The 19,535-nt window shown below is 42.9% G+C and overlaps 2 pseudogenes; both read left to right on the top strand.

Annotated features, from left to right (window-relative positions):
• The first annotated feature begins 4,520 nt into the window (after positions 1-4,520).
• LOC148055147 (uncharacterized) lies at positions 4,521-6,133 on the top strand (annotated as a pseudogene).
• An 8,097-nt stretch (positions 6,134-14,230) lies between these two features.
• On the top strand, positions 14,231-15,809 carry LOC148055146 (uncharacterized; annotated as a pseudogene).
• The last annotated feature ends 3,726 nt before the right edge of the window (positions 15,810-19,535 follow it).

Genomic DNA, 19,535 nt, shown 5'->3' with positions numbered 1-19,535 from the left:
TATGAACCATGCTTATTAGAACATTCTGTTAACAATTGCAAATGGATGATCCTGTCTCCTGATGCGTTTGAAATGTTTGTAGAAATTAATGCCAGACGTGTGTGTTTAGTGACTAATAACTCATCGGTAGTTGAAGAATATCACCTAATCACTCCCTTCATGTCTTCGCATATACAGAAGAACAAGTGGCAATGTTTTGGCTTAAATATAAAGTCGTGCAAACATATCTCTGGAAAAATTAAACAAAATCTTGAACCAATAATAACTAAGGACAAACTTATTGGACTGTCTAGTCAAATTAAAGATGATACCGCCCATCATTGGTGGGATATCTTTTGGGATACTCGCCCTCTGCAGAGAAAACTTTGACCGTTCTAGTCCACCCACTCTTGATATTATTGGTGTTTGTTATTATACTAACAGTTGTCAATTGCCTTTTGTGGTATAAGCTGAAGAAATTGGCTATGAGAGTTTGGGCCTTGAAAACTTAAGACCTTTGTAAAGAAATTTACAAAGTTTAAAGAAAAGGGGGGAATGAAAGGGTTAAAGCCAAGATAGACAAAGCCACTGCATCAAAATGCCTCCTGAAAAGCCTAGGGGCAAGGAGGATATTTTAAATATCTTAGTCACTTAACTAAACAAAAGAAAGGCCTTTGTGATTTAGAGAGCAGTTAGAATGGTTGTAAGATAAGGGGGCTCCGGGATAATCCCATCTCAGACAACTGGGCCTTGGGACAACAAATGCATGGAAGATAGGAGGTCACAAAAGAATGACAACAGCAGCCTCGAAGGACACCGTTTACGTGATCCTTAGGACTGAGTTTGCGCAGAAGCAAAGGTCAGTCGGCGAGCACAGTGAAGAAGACTACGAGCCTTCATCTGAAGACCCCAAAGACCACCTGAAGACCACCACGGGAGACGACTGCGCATGCGGGTCGGACATTTGCATATGTTAATAAGTTCCAGGAAATCTCATGTTTATGTAAATGAATTCTCGTAAATCCTGTGAATATGTAGGATTTTATAGTATATAATCTCTGAAAGTCCACCAAATCGGTGGAGCACTTATGGTGGAGAATCCCCAGTGCTGCCCAGCGCTGCAATAAAGGATACCTGCTTAATAGTAACTTCGCTGCTATTGCGTTTCATTTCAGGGACTCTCTGAATACTCCGTTTCTCCCTTGGGGGGATTCAGACTGTGAGGAGAAGCATCCGTGAATTTTTGTATCAGAGGAATATTGAGTAAACTGGAAATTTCTGGCTAATATGGACTCATGAAAACCCACACTGAAGACATCTGAAATTCCACATGTACCCTTAGATGCAGTAGATGGAGCTAGTGGGAAAAAAAAAAAAAAAAAAGCTTGTAGAGTGATCAAAATGAAGCAATTTTCACATCAACGCTAACAAACCTCAGATTATTTGGCCAAACCCAATTTAAAATCAATAACCTTCAACATTACCTACACACTGTTACAGCAGCTTACATAAACTGAGACAGTGAACCTGTTACCAGAAAGCAGCAAAATAATTCACTCTCTAAAACTTAATTTTGGAGTTTTAGAAAGCAGGCATTCTTTATTGTGGCGCCGGGCAGCACTGGGGATAATTCCACCATAAGTGCTCCGAAGGCTTGATAGACTTTCGGTAATTATATACTATGAAAACATACATATTCGTAGGATTTCCAAGAATCGTCTACATAAACATGAGATTTCCTGGAACTTATTAACATATGTAAATGTTCGATCTGCATGCGCAATCATCTTCCGTGGTGGTCTTCAGGTGGTCTTTGGGGGTCTTCAGATAAAGGCTTGTAGTCTTCTTCACTGTGTTCGCTGACTGACCTTTACTTCTGCGCAAACTCAGTTCACCTAAACGGTGTCCTTCAAGGTCGGTTTGTTCTGGTCTAATGGTCATCTTGCAACTTTCTTATCCTCATTGCTCCGCATATCTGCTCTCCTAAGGCTTAGCTGTCTAAAGGGGAGTATTCAGGAGCTTCTTATCTTACAAGTGTCTTAACTATTCACAAAGATTTGCTTTTGTTTGGTAAAGGGGAGTATTCAGGAGCTTCTGTCTATATTCGCAGGTATCAAACCTAGTCCATTTCTGAATATTATTGAGCATTTACAGAGACAGCATCTAAAAAGCCATCACACTAGGTCCTCACTGTGCCAGGGGCTGTACAAATAAAGGAGAACAATAATCCAAACAAGTTTATGGTCTCTGTGCTCATGTGAACACGTGACTAAGACAAGCAAAGACTCAAAAAAAGGAAAAAGGTAACCAAGACATTAAGATTCTTAGCCAGGAGGAAACGATGATGGCTCCACCACGTGGCTACTACTAGAAATCAGTTTCTTTCCACAGATAGGCAGAGCTGAGACTGCATTAAACTGGAAGGAGGACAACCAGTGCTCTCACTTGGCTTTGAACTCAAGCCCCTGTGTAACAACAGCTACATGCAACAAAAGCTATGGAAAAGAAAATAAAAAATGCAGTCTTACAGGAGCAAAGGACAGATGGGAGAGCAGAGGTGACAATTAAAACCTCATAATATCATATGGCAAATGGGACACTGCTAAACTATGAAGGGTTCCAAGGCAGAGCCATTTCTCTTATGGTAAGAGGCATCCATATTCTAAATACTAGCCCCTTCAAAGGAGCCTAGAGCTGAGCTGACAGGAAACTAAATTACCTTCCTATCATTAAACTATCTTCTTATCATTAAAAGGAGTACTGCCAGAGCAGCGTCAAGACACATCACAGAAATGAGGAATCAAGGTAAGAAAGGTCAGACAGTTTTGCCAAGACTACATGTCCTGTGGATAAGCAGAAGATTCCAGTCCCTTCTGCACCAAACATATAACTTTTCAGAAAGGCTCCTATTCATTTTTAATTAAAACCTCAGCTGGAGCTAGACCAATACTCTCTATTTAGACTTCCAAATAAAAACCTTTACTCAAAAACTGCAACATCATCAGCTGCCTACGATCAAGAGTACTTCACAGCTGGCTTAACTTCAAAGAGATGTGCTACTCTTCATATAGAGGTCCTTCAGAAATAGCCAACCTACTTTCAAGTTTTACTTCTCCCTCATGAAGCTCAAACAGGAAAATGTAAAAAATGTTGTTCTGTGGCTTCACAGACAAAAGCAAAACTTGCACTGGCCAGATGCTTGATGAGCTAGACACAGACAAACTCTACTTTGCTTTAGAGTGATTACTAGGCAGAGCAGTAGACCACTCATTGGGGCCAGGTTACCAATAGCGCCGCAGTTTCATTTTGTTGTTTTTCAGCAAATCAATTAGTCTCTCCAAGCTTTAGTTCACTTTTCCATAAACTAATACCTAAGTGTTTTAAGTTTTGTTATCCCAGTGGTGGTCAGGATTATTTCAGTTTAATAATTTTGTCCTCTCACGAAAGTTAAGTGAACAAAATACACTTAACTGAAGAAGCAAGAAATATTTTGTCATTAAAAAGTTTACATGCAAACACACAAGCTTCAGAACTTCTTGACAGTTTTAAGCACAGAATATTTTAAGTATGCAGTATGTTGTCTTACAGGTAGTTAATACTGTTAACCAAGCAGAAGCAACTGTTCTCTTACAAAAGAAAAATCGCACACATTGCAAGATTAACATGTGAAAAAGGTACTTTCAATCTCTAGCTGTTTTTTTTAAGTCTTCTGCACTAGAACTCAGGTTGTTAACAGTGGTAAATATGATTGAAGTGTCCAGGTGGAGGAGGCAGGTTGAAGAGGGGTAAGAGCTGGAGAGCCTATTGCCAGGTAGTTAGACTAACTCTGGATACACAAGAGTCAGGCTCCAGGCAGAGAATGAATCCAAAAGCATATCTCAAGCCAAAGAGAGAACCACGCCCTAATCTTCCTGTGATGGGTGCACTCCTCCTGTTTGAACTGAACTTTGGGCCAGGCAGATGCTCCGCAAGTAGGCCTAATCGAAGTTAATCTTACTGTGTGAGGCCATCAGCAAGAACCCAGCACCAAAACAAAAAAAAAAACAAAAAAACCCCCCATGGTTTGGCTGGAGACTGGGCTGATAAGTGAACGAAACTGCATGAACACAGCAGAAAATCTGACTAAAAATCAACCGCTTTACGCTATAAATATCTGCAGCCATCAGGGTCTATTGAGCTCTCCCTCCATAGCAGCTGGCTGCGCAGTGGTGATCTCCCCTTGAGTAGGGATGCCTCTCAAGGTTACCCCTCAAGGCTGAGAGATGCCTTACCTGACACCAGGCATCGATGGGTTGGTAAGTGACATTTTTTGCATGCATGTAACATTTAAGATATGTATAGTAAGCTTACGTGATAATCTTTGTATCCCATACTAACTTTAAGTGTAGTAAATAGTAGAGTATTGATCTCCAATCCATCTGTACTTATTAAATATTTTACTTACCTAAATTTACTGATTAGAACCCAATAAACTAACCGCTAGATCAGATCTGAGTGATTTCCGAATCTTCTCCTGCGACAAAATTGGCATAGTCAGCAGGATGGCGGATTCAATCACTGACTACTTACGGAGGCATGGAGATTGGGCGTGTGAAAACTGGGATAATTGGAGTAAGATAGAGGTACAGTTAAATCTTGCGAGAGGAAAACTGAAAAATGGTAAAGGGAATAATATGCAAGATGTTGGGAATGTATTTGGAAGCAGCATGTCAGTATAAGAAATGCAAAGAAAAGGAAATGAGAATGTTACAAGATGAGGTTGAACAAAGAAAGCGACAAGAAATGCTGTTATCTCTGCAAATAGAAAAATTGCAGAAACAATTGGGGGAGGAAAAGGAAAAGCGAAAAAGAGTAGAGGACAAACTAGAACTCATGATAACTTGGGCCTCCAATCCCCCAGATCCTGTAAAGATCCATAAGTTAATTGTGTCCCTGGAAGATTAGGATGGATATATATGGGGGGACCCTGACCAGGAATTTAGCGATGAGAGTAGTGAAGAGAGTGAGTTAGATGAATTGGAGTTTAAGGTGGCCCCTGTTATTAAAACTGAAGTGTCTGTAGGGCCCCAGGGGGGTAACTAAAGAAATACCACAAGAACCATTCCGCGGAACTTCCTTCAATTAGCTAATTTGCGGGAAAAATATGGGCGGAAGCCTGGCGAAAGCAAAACTGAATATTTATGCGAGTTTCCCTGACAGGGGGAGATGGTATTATGTTAAACCAAGATGAAGCAGACGGCTTTTGGGGACCAGGGGTATTTTTAACAGGGGAACCAGACCCTAACAATGAACTGGATTCTATCATGCACCGAATAGCTTATTGGGCAGGGGGGCATAGACCCTTAGGAACCAGGAGAACCCACTGCTATCCCTATACGATCAATGAGCGAGCTATCAAGAGCTGTTACAAAGGCAGCCTGCATTCAAGCTATGAACAATAGGAGTGAAAACACGGTAAATACCCTGTCTCAGCTCCCATAGACCCCCAGGCCATGAAGCCACTAATACAGGGAGCCCCCGCTGTTTTAAAACGGTATCTCATTGCAAAAAGAGACAAAATAAGACAAAATATGGAGCACAACGCACAGGACAGACAACATATTCGACCTATTCTGACCTGGGCAGATTTGATGCATGGCATTGTCAATCATGGGTGAGAAATGGGGTGGGATGATCCAATGCCAGCTGGGTGATCCCGATCTGAACCAGACAGTAAACGGGTCAGACGAGTGAAACAGACCCCCCAGAATCCCAGACATCCTTCTTGATCACAAGGGCCTCCACATAAAGCAATGGATCCCCAGAAGAGCCGTAATGAATTGTGGAGTCTAGCTTTAGATTTAGGCATACCCCGAGTAGCTATTCAAGGACAGCCTATGGGGGTAATTCTTAGCCTGGTACAAGCTGTTCAACCGGGCAGTAAGGAATCGACAGGCCAGACTCAACCTAGGGAGAACACTCAGTCATCTGCTCTACCCATAAATAACCCTTTTGACCCCCCAGGGAGGAAGCACGAGATATTGCTGAATGAGTTGAAAGAGTTAAACTCACAAAAAACAATTAAGCTCCTGAAAAGGGGCTTTAGAGCGTAACTACGCTTATCTAACTATTGTGCAAGGTGATTAAAGTGAGGAGCCTGGTAGTCTCACAACAAAGGACAGTTCCTGATAAGAACAGAAACTTGTCTCAAGAACCAGCTGAAACCGACCCTGCGATTTGGACAAGAGCCAAGGAGCAACTGAGTCTGCGCAAGAACAAGGGGTTACTAGCGGTGACGAAGAGGAGTCATCAGCCTTCATCCCCACGACCCCCGTGACCACCACCAGGAAGCACTGCGCAAGCGCAGTTGGGAGGAGTTTATGGAAACGACCTCTTGGGGCTAATTTTAATACGAAGCGGGGACAGGTCATGCATCTGTATAGGCGTATTGGGAAATCTTATGTATATGTAACACTTTGTCGTATAAATCCAGGACAAGCTACCACGTGGGCGCGCACGACTTTGGCGGGATGACCCCCCGTGCTGCCCAGCGCTGAATAAACATACCTACTTTACAACCTTACAGGTTCTGGAGTCTGTTTCCGCACGTCAGTTTGGCGAGCCAGGCAGGAGAGTCTCTGCTCGACCGCGGGATCGACTGCGGAGCGGACGCTCCTAGGCGCGCCCCGAGCACCTTCCTCGGAGGAGCCTCCGCTGCCAGACGCTCACCGCGGGAGCAGACAACCACCTCCTGAAGCCGCGGATTAAACGGTATGTTTAACAAGAAGAGCCAGTAAGTCGTACGCTTGACCGGGGCTGCTGGTAAACCGCACAGAGACGTCTGGCGTACAGCATAGTCCCTGTAGGGGAGGAGGGTACCCTGGCCGATAGAGCAGCCGCTAGCGATCTTGGGGGTAGATCGAGCAAATCTGAGGTCACCGCTGCATCCCGGTGTCGGGAGCCAGGACGGACCAGCTAATGACTGTATAAGAAGCAGGAGAAGGGTAAGTGGACCTCTCTCAAGAATTATTTAAATCTTTGCAGCTGCTGAAGGGATATCAACTGGAGCGATAATTACCTGTTTCATTTACCCGGGTATTTTATATATTATATGTTTTTATTGTATGTATTGTATGTTGAAAATTTGTGTGTATGTGTGTTTGAGACACAGCATCGCTGTGAAGTGAGTGGGAGTCCTGATTTGCGGTTCCGTGACTCCGCGAGGAGCACGGCCAGAGACGGACAAAGCTCCTGGAACGTTTATAAAATTTGTAAATCTTTTGGTGTGTAAATTGGGCTGCCGTGGTGCTTAGCCATTCTCTTAAGTATCGGGGAACTGGCTAATCATCAAAGTGGCAGAACGAAGAGAGTCAGAGAGTCACTCCTTCGGTGGTTTGGGCTTGAACCTTGGGAATATTTAAACGAGGGAGGAAATTGGATAAGACGGGGAAACGAACGCTTTTACTTGAAGGGGGCATATTTAACTCCCGCGGGACAGAAAGTGGCTCTGGATTGGGAACAGCCTATTCCGGACGCTTTCTCAAATCCCCACATCGGCGGGCAAACAGGGGTAATTCTTTGCTTTGCGTGTGGCAATTGGCATCCGACTTGGGTACTGCTAAAATGTAAATCTTGCGGGAAAAGGTGGTATTGTTTATCTAGCAGGCGGAAGGCAGGGTGCCTCAAGTGCCTTCCCCAAACCCCACGGTTTTATGATTGGGAAAGAGCCCATCAAAAATCTGAAATAGTGAAGTTTGTGTGGAAAGAAACATCTAATCCCGGAAATTTGGGACGTGTGGGAGGGAGACTGGGAGAAAACTATAGAGATCTGCAAGAAAAGACTTGTGTGGAAGCTGAAACAAAGAACTAGGGTTAACAAGAAGTAATATAAAAGACAGGTAGAAAAGTTAGAGAAATGGGTAACACTCAGGGCGGCATTTTAAAGAAGAGTCCCCTGGGTTGTATATTGGCTCATTGGAAGGACATTGTTGGAACCGGAGGTACAGAGAGCAAGAAAACTCTCATTAAATATTGCAATCAATGGTGGCCAATCTATAAATTGGAAGATGGGGCTAAGTAAGTGGCCACTTAATGGGTCGATTGATTATAATACCCTCCTACAATTAATGTTGTTTTTAAGGAGAGAAGGAAAGTGGGATGAAGTATCATATGCAGATATGTTTTTCACCCTCCGAGACCATCCGGAGTGGCAAAGGGACTGTGGAATGGTGTCGCCACAGGACCCTTTGGTACTCGCCCTTGAACGGGAAAATAACAAAGAACTTAAATGTAAACTGAGACGGTGTTGCTCGGCGTGTAGTATTGGACAAAGGTGTACGAGAATGAATAAAGTCCATCAAGCACCAGAACAAGATCTAACTGATTTGCTTAAGCCTCCCCCTTGATCACAGGAGCAGAATGCGGACTCAGATGGGACCTCCACTCCCTCGGATAGTCCTGTATCCTCCTGTACCAGAAAGAAATCTACCCTAACAGCTTTACAAGCACCTCTTCAAGAGGCGGTAGGGCCTGATGGCGGGACGATGCTAATTAAGGTACCTTTTTCCACTACCGATTTAGAAGCATGGAAAAGGGTTGCAAAGGATTACAGGAATGATCCGGTAAGTGTAACTAAGCATTTTCAGTTTATTATAAAACAACACAACCCCGATTGGAATGATATACAATTATTATTAGAATTCATGACCGAGACAGAGAAACAATTGATTTTAAAAATGGCAGGAAATTTGGCTGAAGATCATTATAAGACTACAGGAGGGGATGTAAAGGAGCATTTCCCTCTCCAAGATCCAAAGTGGGATGCAAATAGAACTGTGCATATGGAAAGATTGCAGGCGTATCAGGAGTGGATTTCGAAGGGGATGGAGAGGGCCATCCCCAAAACCATACATTATATGCAGCATTATATGCAATTAAACAAGGTCCTTCCGAGTCCCCATCTGAATTCCTGGATCGACTGAGGGATGTAATGCGCCACAGCACACTGCTGGATCCTGGGTCAGAGGTAGGGATACAACAACTAGTTTCCCTGTTTTTGGGCCAGTCCACAGGGGATATTAGGCGCAAACTTCAGAAGTTGCGCCCCACAGAAAGCAGAAACTTGGAAGCGTTACTGGATGAAGCATGGAGAGTGTTTAGTAATAGAGAGAAAAGATACAGACAAGAACGGAAAATTGACGGGGACCTGGGGAATCCACCTTAGTGGATCCACTGGTTATAATGAAGCTAGGGAAGGGACAACAACAGGAAGCAGAATTTCTGGTTGACGCAGGGGCGACGTACTCTGTTTTGAATCAAGCCTTGATGCCCCTGGGGGATGATTATGTCATGGTAAAAGGAGTGACTGGCCAAAGTGAAAAGGCATATTTTTGTAAGCCTCTGAGATATAAATTAGGAAAACAATGGGGCATCCACAAATTTTTGTATATGCCCAGTTCCCCAAAGGCACTTTTGGGAAGAGATTTGTTGGAACAATTGGGTGCAAAGATTACATTTGAAAAGGGAGAAATTACTCTGGAGGTAAAAGACCAACAGTACATCCAAATACTGAGTATCCTTAACTAGTCTTCCCGCAGAAGGAAAAATTAACAAGGAGATTCTAAACCAGGTATATCCCGGAGTATGGGCCACCGATGTACCCGGAAGGGCGAAGAATGCTTCACCTGTTGAAGTTAAACTTAAAGAGGGCCGACAACCGGTAAGAATTAAACAGTATCCCCTGAAGAAGGAGGATAGGGAAGGAATTCGGCCAGTGATAGAAAAATTTTTACAATTAGGATTATTAAAAGAATGTGAATCTGATTTTAACACCCCTATATTGCCTGTCCGCAAACCTGACGGATCGTACCGGGTGGTTCAGGATCTACGAGCTATAAATAAGATAACTGAAGACCTTTATCCGGTAGTGGCGAATCCATATACCTTGTTGACTGTATTGACACCTGAACTAACCTGGTTTACTGTTCTAGACCTGAAGGATGCCTTCTTTTGCCTCCCTCTCCATGAAGCCAGCCAGAAAATATTTGCATTCGAATGGGAAAATCCTAAAAGTGGACGTAAGACTCAGCTCACTTGGACAGTGTTGCCACAAGGATTTAAGAACAGCCCTACTATTTTTGGCAGTCAACTTGCAAAAGACTTGGAATCTTGGGAAGCCCCGTCTGAGGAAGGAAAACTGTTACAATATGTGGATGATATCCTGATTGCCACTAAAACAGAGGACGATTGTATGGCCTGGACGGTGAGTCTACTAAATTTCTTGGGGCTCCAAGGGTACCGGGTATCTGAGAAGAAGGCCCAAGCAACACAGCGCCAGGTGATTTATCTGGGCTATGAAGTCAGTGCTGGACAAAGGACTTTGGGACAAGCCCGCAAAGAGGCAATATGCCAAACTCAGAGACCGCAAACAGTGAAAGAATTACGGACCTTTCTGGGAATGACTGGGTGGTGCCGACTGTGGATCTATAATTATGGACTGCTCGTTAAACCACTATACGCACTAGCAACCACTGAACAGAAACACCTTCAATGGAACAGAGAGACTAAAGTGGCTAAATTAAACTTGTTATTACCAGGAGAGAAAAGGATATCAAGGCACCAATTAGCAGTAGCTTCAAGGAAACAAAATGTGTTAGGCTTTGATGTACCAAAAGGACGGGTTTGGAAATTAACGGATGGTAGTGCTTGGTCATTTGGCCGCCTATAGTGTCCTTGGTTAGCTGAGAGAAAATTAGCAGCTACCAGTGGGCATCAGTTAACTGGCATAGTTCATTTGCTGCAAGCTGCACCCATGCTGCCTGACTCAAAAATAACTAATGTCCCTCAGTATCCCATCCTCTGCTGCTGCTCAGATGGGTATTGCAGAGGTCATAGCTGATTTAGAAAAGAGACACATTATTTCCCAAACACACTCCCCATACAACTCTTCAGTGTGGCCAGTTAAAAAAAACATATGGTAGGTGGCGGCTAACCATAGACTATAGAAAATTAAACTCAAACACCGTTCCTCTTATGGCAGCCGTCCCAAACACTGCTATGTTAACTGCCACTCTGCAAGCTGCCACTCACCCCTGGATGGCAGTACTAGATGTAAAAGATATGTTTTTCATGGTGCCACTACAGGAGGAAGAAAAATTTGCTTTTACCTGGGATGGGATACAATTTACTTTTAATAGACTTCCTCAGGGCTATAAACATTCACCCACTATAGTTCATGCAGCACTGGCTGAATTATTACAAACTGTTTCAATTCCTCCAGGAGTTAAGTTGTACCAATATATAGATGATATCTTGATTGGAGGAGATTCTCCCGAACCAGTAGGGCAAGCTGCTGCTGCTGCTGTTTGGCAGACACTGCACGAAGCAGAAATAGAGGTTCCCCACAACAAATGCCAGGGACCCAGCAGGGAGGTAATATTTCTAGGCACCTGGTGGGTAGCTGGGAGTGCTGTTATACCCCCAGATACTCTGATGGAACTAGAAAACTCAGAAATGCCTAACAACAAGAAGGAACTGCAACGACTTCTTAGAACTTTAGGATATTGGAAAAACACATACCAGGATTTTCAATTATAGCATGACCCCTATATTCCCTATTATGAAAAAGAAAGTTGTGGGATTTCAGAAATTAACATGAAGAGGCAGTAAAGATGTCCAATTAGCTAAGGACCTACCAGTCATTGGGACCAATACATCCCCTAGATCCCATAATTGTAGAATGGGGATTTGCAGAACATGAAACCTATTGTAACTTATTCCAGGCAGAACCCAATGGACCCAAGCGGCCCCTGCTATTCAATTCTACAGCTTTTAAAGAAACTGAATGGTGTTATTCAGAATGGGAAAAGGGCCTATCATCCCTAGTTCGTGCTGTCAAACAAATAGAGAAATTACATCAGGGACAACCTGTAAAAGTCAGATGTCCCTTTCACTTGCTCAAGTCAGTCTTAAAGGGTACAGCATCTTCTGAAAGGAATTGCACAGGAGCCCACAGTCAGGAAATGGTACGCCTACCTAACAGGAGTAGCTGATTAAATGAATCTTATGGAAGGACCAAATAAACCTTTGAAACTTCAAGTATCAGTGAACATGAACCCACTTGCTCAACCTTTTAAACCCTCTCCTATTTACCCCACTCCCCCTCTATCAGCTGAAAGCCCTTTGAAGGGTGTTTGGTTTACAGATGCATCAGCCAAAAGAGTGGATGGAAAATAGAAATATAGAGCAGTGGCTTTGGAAGTGAAAACTGGTCAGCAGAAGGTAGAAGAGGGAGAGGGTAGTGCACATGTAAGAGAATCACATGCGGTAATGTTGGCAGCTGAATACGGAGCTGACATAATTTATGTCGACTCTTATGCTGTATGGGCTGGAGTGACCCATGGGCTTTGTCAATGGGAAGCATTAAACTGGGAAGTAAACTGAGCACCTGTGTGGATGAAGGAAGACTGGCAAAAACTTCCTAGTATAGCCAGGAACAGAGAAGGAAATCCGTTAATGATAGGATGGGTGAAAGCCCATTCCACCAAGTCAGATATAGCATCAAAACTGAACCATCAGGTGTATACTTTGGCACATATACATAGTATAAAGTTAGAGGAAGAGCCACAAGAGAAAGAATGGTATCATCTAGGTGAATGGTTGCATCAACACTTAGGCCATACAGGAAGAGAAGCCCTGTACTTTGCAAAGTAAAGGATGGCCCCTTAGTTGTGCTGTGTGTGCTACTATTATTTCAGAATGTCCACAATGTAGATTAAAACTTACTATGGATCATCCAGCTAAGGCCCCTCCTTTACATACAAGGCAAGATAAGGCATTATGGTCTGCATAGCAAATAGATTATGTAGCTCCTTTGAAGCCATCATTAGGATATAAATATATCCTAACCAGAGTAGAAATAGTATCAGGACTAATCATGGCATGGATATGTCAGGCTGCGACTGGTCACAGTACCATACAGGGTCTGACATCATGGTTTTTGGGCCTACCAACACCTGAAAATGATTCAAAGTAATAATGGTTCACACTTCTCCAATAAAGAGGTCCAAAACTGGGCCAAACAGAACAGAATCCAATGGGCATTCCATACTCCTTACTACCCTCAATCAAACAGGATGGTAGAAAGAGCCAATGGTTTATTGAAACAGTATTTAAACCCCCCATGAACCCCATTGGGAAACTTGAGTGTGGAAAGTAGTTCAGCAACTAAATAACAGATATGGTCCAACTGGTAGTCCAGTTGCTTGTGCATTCTTTCCCACTGTGATGGCACCCCATGACGCTCTTCCCACAGATGGCAGAAAATTCCCCATGACCTTTCAACCAGGGCAACCTGTCATGGTCAAACTACCCCAAATAGAATCATAGAATGTCCTGAGTTGGAAGGGACCCACAAGGATCATCGAGTCCAACTCCTGTCCCTGCATAGGACAACCCCAAAATTCACACCATATGTCTGAGGGCGTTGTCCAAATGCTTCTTAAATATTGTCAGACTTGGCGCTGTGACTACCTCCCAGGGGAGCTTGTTGCAGTGCTCATAGGCATAAGTACCGATGATCTTGACTGAACCTGGTGGTTCTCTGGCCTGGAAGGCAAAAGATAGTAGTGGCGCTGAACATTGTATTAGTACCAAATGGATATATCCCAATTATTGAACATAATGGGGTAACTGGTCCGGACAAGCCCTGCCAAGACTATTGTTCTCTCTTGCAGGAATAATGAATAATACCAGCAGGGCAATACCCACCAGAGAACTTGTCACTATCGCTGGAGGCCTATTTCTCTTCTGTCTCCTAACCATCTTGGCTTGCAGGACCAGCTCTGGTGGAGGTGTCGACAAGCCTGATGCATGGGGTGGAGACCCTCACTTCTTTTATTTGTACTAATCAATATGGTGACAATCATAACCGCGCTTAAGCCTGAGTGCATTACAATGACAATTGCTAACAAAGCAAGCTATAATAGTACAAATTTAGGAATCCCACCCATTAACATGAATTTGGCAGAGGGAAATATAAGCATAATATGTGAAACACAACCCCCAAACAATTAAGGGGAAATTTACTTACTTAGTTTTCGATATAGTTCCTTCGAAAAGTGGCATAGATGTAACAATGCTAGTAGCTGTTCAATGAGTGTTACATTAAAAGAAAATATGGAAAGAGAAATACTGTGCATGTGGAGATATTTATCCACAGTTGAAACTGGGATAATTTACATTGGGCACAGCAAAAACTACCTTAGCCCCCACAATGCATCCTACTACCTCCAAGACCCCCAATAAGACTGTTGAAACCTTATCCCCACAGATTTCTGAAATTGGACCCTATGCTATTAAATATACCGGCCAGCAACAAGTGCTATTTAATCCATCATGGTCCCTCAAGCAAGTGGAACTATCAATGCAGATTAAGATCTCTGCAATTAAACCTACCTGCTCCCCATTCCTAAATACATCCTATACAGGATGGTTAGCATGGTTGCATGGGCAAACCCTCACCTCTCCAAAATAAACAAGGAGAGATGTGACTGGTGTCCTGGGAACAGGATTAGGAGTATTAAACAGCATAGATGCTGAAGTTTTGGCAAATAAATTAAACTCAGCAACAAGTGATTTGTATAAGCTAGAACATCCATTAAGATCTTTGCTGGCACTGGGAACTAGTCAATGGCTCTTAGCTGATATATTGCCTAAAAGGGAAAGAATTAATGAAAAGGACCACCAACTAATTGTAGATGCACTTGGTGTCACCCAGAATAATGTTTCTCTAGCTCTTAGCTGTATCCAAGCTCAGTTATGGGTGCAATCCACTATAGCGGCAATTATAAGGGAAGGCAACGAGGGCACCTTGCCCACTAAGATTTGAAAGGTAATTTGGGAAAATGCAACTCAATTGGAAAAGGATTTCCAATCTTGGTGGTATCTAGTCAGCTTCACTTATGACCCCACCAGCAGTAAAGCCACAGCTTTTGTTTTAACAACAAGCAATGCTTTGGTATCCACCATATACTCAATCATTGCGCTAGGATTAAATCACCATGGAACTGTACTCTATCTGTTAGAACACAGAGTATGGGCCCAACAAAATAGGAACAAATGGCAAACTGTCGATGTTGACACATGTGTTGTAAGGAAACAACAAGGATTTATTTGTGAAAGTAATACCATTAAGGCCCAAGACATCTGTCTTGACACTGAACAAAGTGTTTGCCATTTTGAAATACAACCCGATGAAACCCCTGAAACTGTACTTGTATGTTGGAAATGGATGTGTTTGCATGAGAACCCTTTGTGATTTTCTATTTATAGGCAACACACCACTGTAGATGTACACAATCACTCAAATATCTGTATTTGTAATTTTACTAAAATTATGGGATGTGACTTTAACTATTCAGCTCCTGACACAACCCACCAATTGCTACAATCTAACTACACATTGTATCAACATTTATTGCCTACCCCCATTGGAATGAATCTCACATTGGTAAGAAAACTGTTGCAACATGATGACCTGTGTCAATTGCTAAAATGAGTTCGAAACAACAGACAAAGAACCCTAATTACCATCCATCATGATGCAGAGGAGATACACTGCGTCCTAGAAAGAGCGAAGAAAGATGGAGAACATCACTGGTGGGAAACTCCTTGGATGGTCACCAACAGCAACTGGAGCTTTGAATTTGATGTTACACCCAATTGTAGTCTTGTTAATCTTTGTAGTTTTGTGTGTATTGTTAACCCTTTGTTTATATATCAAATTATGGCGCTTATCTCAACATATAATAGCTATGAGTGAACATGTTTATATTGAAGAATCAGCAAATTGATATATTAACTTATTTACCAGCCTATCGAGAAGGTGATGTCTTTACCGCCCTATATTTATGGCACGGAGGCAAGAGGTGACCGTACCACCACTCTGTGAAGTGGACTGACTGCAATCACAGGGTGACTGTGACGGATGCACTCCTCCTGTTTGAACTGAACTTTGGTCTAGGCAGATGCTCAAGAAGTAGGCCTAACCAAAGTTAATCCTACTGTGTGAGGCCATCAGCAAGAACCCAGCACCAAAACCAAAAACCGGTTTGGCTGGAGACTGGGCTGATAAGCAAACAAAACTGCATGAACACAGCAGAAAATCTGACTAAAAATCAACCGCTTTACGCTATAAATATCTGCAGCCATCAGGGTCCATTGAGCTCTCCCTCCATAGCAGCTGGCTGCGCAGTGGTGATCTCCCCTTGAGTAGGGACGCCTCTCAAGGTTACCCCTCAAGGCTGAGAGATGCCTTACCTGACACCAGGCATCGATGGGTTGGTAAGTGACATTTTTTGCATGCATGTAACATTTAAGATACATATAGTAAGCTTACGCAATAATCTTTGTATCCCATACTAACTTTAAGTGTAGTAAATAGTAGAGTATTGATCTCCAGTCCATCTGTACTTATTAAATATTTTACTTACCTAAATTTACTGATTAATATTAAACTAACTAATAATAAACTAACTACTAGATCAGATCTGCCCAAGTGATCTGACTCTTCTGCAAGACTTCCAAAACCCAATAACTGCCCAAAAGCACATACACTGTGCTAAAAATGGAATTGTGGCAAGATGATCACAAAGGACAGCACGCTTTGCAGTTCAGGATAAAGACTTCACAAAGATATCACAAGACAAAACATTCACCCCCCCATCAGCTACTTTTTGAGCTACAACTAGGTGAGAGAATTTTTACCAATGCTTATTATACAGACAAGCCTTCTTTGAGCTCTTATTCCCACTAGGAATCTCAATAAGCAGTCCAAGGAGCAAGCTACTGTTTTCAAACATTGAGTTCAAAAAGGAACACACTTATCCTGATTGTATTGGACTATTTTATCGCTGCCTCTCTAATTCTCCCCCTGCAGAGCAGAAGGAGGGCATACTCTGAAGATGTACTCTGAACACAGCATAGGAGAGAAGAGCAGTGACAGCTGGGAGCCATCCGAAGTAAAAGAAGGCCATTTGCAGGAGGTTTCCTCCCCAGCATGTCACCATCCCCTGTGCTAGGTTCTCTCCCCCGCAACCCCTCACTGCTGTAAATGATGTGGCTTAGGAAGGAAACAGAACTTTATTAACATTCAGAGAAGTCAGCATTTCACATAAAGCCTCAATTTGCTAATTACCAGCAACCAAGCCCCACATTGCATTCTGGCACCCTCCCCAATTTGGACACCCCAACACAGGACTTTCTAGTTCCTCACCTTCAAAAAGTGGAAATGAACAACAACACTATCCTTGCCACCCTTGCTCCCAATGCTAAAAAAAAGAAAACCCAGTACCTCCAGTCTAAAACCACTCTCACACTGCCCAGCTGTAGACCTGCCATCATCAGAGTATGAAAAGGGCAGTAATTATGATGGAGTTACCAGACTCACTGACCCAAAAGGTGTCTTTCGGCCCAGTCTTACAAGATGCCACCACTGCCATCATGTTCTGTGTTTTAAGTGGCTACAAGGCTAAACTCTTTCATGCCATGACTCTCAGGTGTGCTTTCATGCAATTTTACCCATCCAGCTACTATTCTAGGCTGAAAGTAACCCACCTAGAGCAGACTGCATTTATGCCAGGTGAAGATAAACCGTCAGATGCTTACCACACTTGTGACATGTTATTGCTCCACTGTGTTGACTGAAAGCCTCTATTAATCAGATGAGTACAGATCCCCCCAGTGCTTGTCACTAGGGGATGAGGCACCTGCAGTCTGACCAGCTGTAATCATGAGCACGTGCCACTCTTTCAATAAGGGAGGCAAAGAAGGTTCTAGGGCTCTAATAATTTCACGTCTGGTCACTACTCTGCAGTGAAATAAAATACTTTTTCTGTACAGTACTCCCGTCCTCAAGCCCAAACACGCTATTTCTCCCAACACACAAAGTACCTTCTGCCCATTACAAAATTTGATACCTTCTCCTCAACTGGAGCAGAAAGAAAAAATGGCTTTCAGTCCTGTAGCTTCCCTAGCACAGGATACAAAATTCTGGATGCCAAGTCTCCGCTTCCCTCAGAGCACCCTGCTTACAGTAAACATCTGCTGTAGTTAACCTGTGCTTTCAGTTGAGAAGGAACAGCTAAGTTTAAATGTGAAGAAATCCACAAGATTTGCGTTGAGGTTTGTATGATTCCTTGCTAGAGCTGGAACATGAAAAAACTGTCCCATGTTCATGACAAATTTAGGAGACAGAGATGCTTCTTTTTGGAGAATGTCAATTCAAACATTGTAAGCCATGATCAAAATATCAGCCATTGGCCAGACTAATCAGGAAAAGAGAGGCCTGCAGGCAGAAGAGTTTGTGACTATGCAGAGAGGAGCACACAGGTTAAGCAAACAATGGTAGAAGGTCTGAAAATTAAACCCTAACAGAAAGCAGAAGAGTGCTTTTTGAGAAAACATTTATTTACCTCTTTCCAGCCAGTAGCAGAGTCTCCTGAGACTCCTGATTATTTTTTCTAAACATGATTTGCAATTTCTTCCAACAGAACCAAACATCCAAAAACCCAAAATGCTTTTTTTCCTAGAAGAAAAAAAACAAAACACAGTCTTAAGAGAACTGTCCCTTAGGTCTACTTTGGAATTTCTAACATGTTTATGGTTATAAATGTAAGTGCTACCAATGGGATATCCTGAACTAGTCTAGCTGGCCCCAGCATGTCCCCATTGTTTTACAAAGTACCAAAATGGGAGACAAATGTCACTGTTAGGGATGTATATATATAAGCTGTAAATAGTTTAAGACTACAAAACCCTCTACACACACAAATACACAGAGGTGTGAAACCACAGAGGTAGTCAGTAAAAAAAAAAACAAACCATCTCACCATGACAGAAGAGCAGGACAAGTCTTCAACCCAGAGGCCACCAGTGCTCCTGCGACTCTCAGCTCCTTCACTGCTGAGCACAGCCTTCCCAGATTTTTTGTTAATGTCACACAGTTCTTTTTCCTAATCAAGAAACTTGACCTGCAATACATGGTAAAGGTATTGGGCTGAAAGGTGAAATGTTTTTGGTGATAATAAGAACAAAATGTAGATTCCATCTCCTCTTTAAGTTACTGAGAGCATAAGCAAAGAAAGAAAAATACCCTGGCCTTTATTTTATTTTAGTATTTTGTATTCAAGCTGTTTTCCTTGATTAGATGATAAAACAACAAGACATGCCCAATTTCACACTATTAAAAACAAAACAAAAAGCTGGGAGGGGGGAGTGAAAGCAAAACAATGCTTTTCCCTCTGTCACACAGCAGAGCCAGCATGTAATTTTCCCGGGGAACATTAGGCTGCCTATTATTCCATTTGCTTCCCTTTTATTTTATGTAAATATAACATTTTGCTCTCAAACAGGCCTGTTCCCTCAGAGGTACCGACAGACTCCCCACCCCGCCGCCCCCCACAAGCCCTGGCCCGGCCGTTAGAGGCAGTCCCCCCCCTCACACAGCCCCGGGCTGAAGCAGCGTTACTACTCACGGTGATTTCACTCAGGCCTCTCCTCCTCCAGTACCTCAAAACCTC

Source organism: Nipponia nippon, unplaced genomic scaffold (assembly GCF_047370975.1).
Source record: "Nipponia nippon isolate SJK-2023a ecotype South Korea unplaced genomic scaffold, ASM4737097v1 scaffold_26, whole genome shotgun sequence".
NCBI classification, from domain to species: domain Eukaryota; kingdom Metazoa; phylum Chordata; class Aves; order Pelecaniformes; family Threskiornithidae; genus Nipponia; species Nipponia nippon.
Note: the sequence above shows the minus strand (reverse complement) of the source record. Positions and strands in the feature narration are given on the sequence as shown.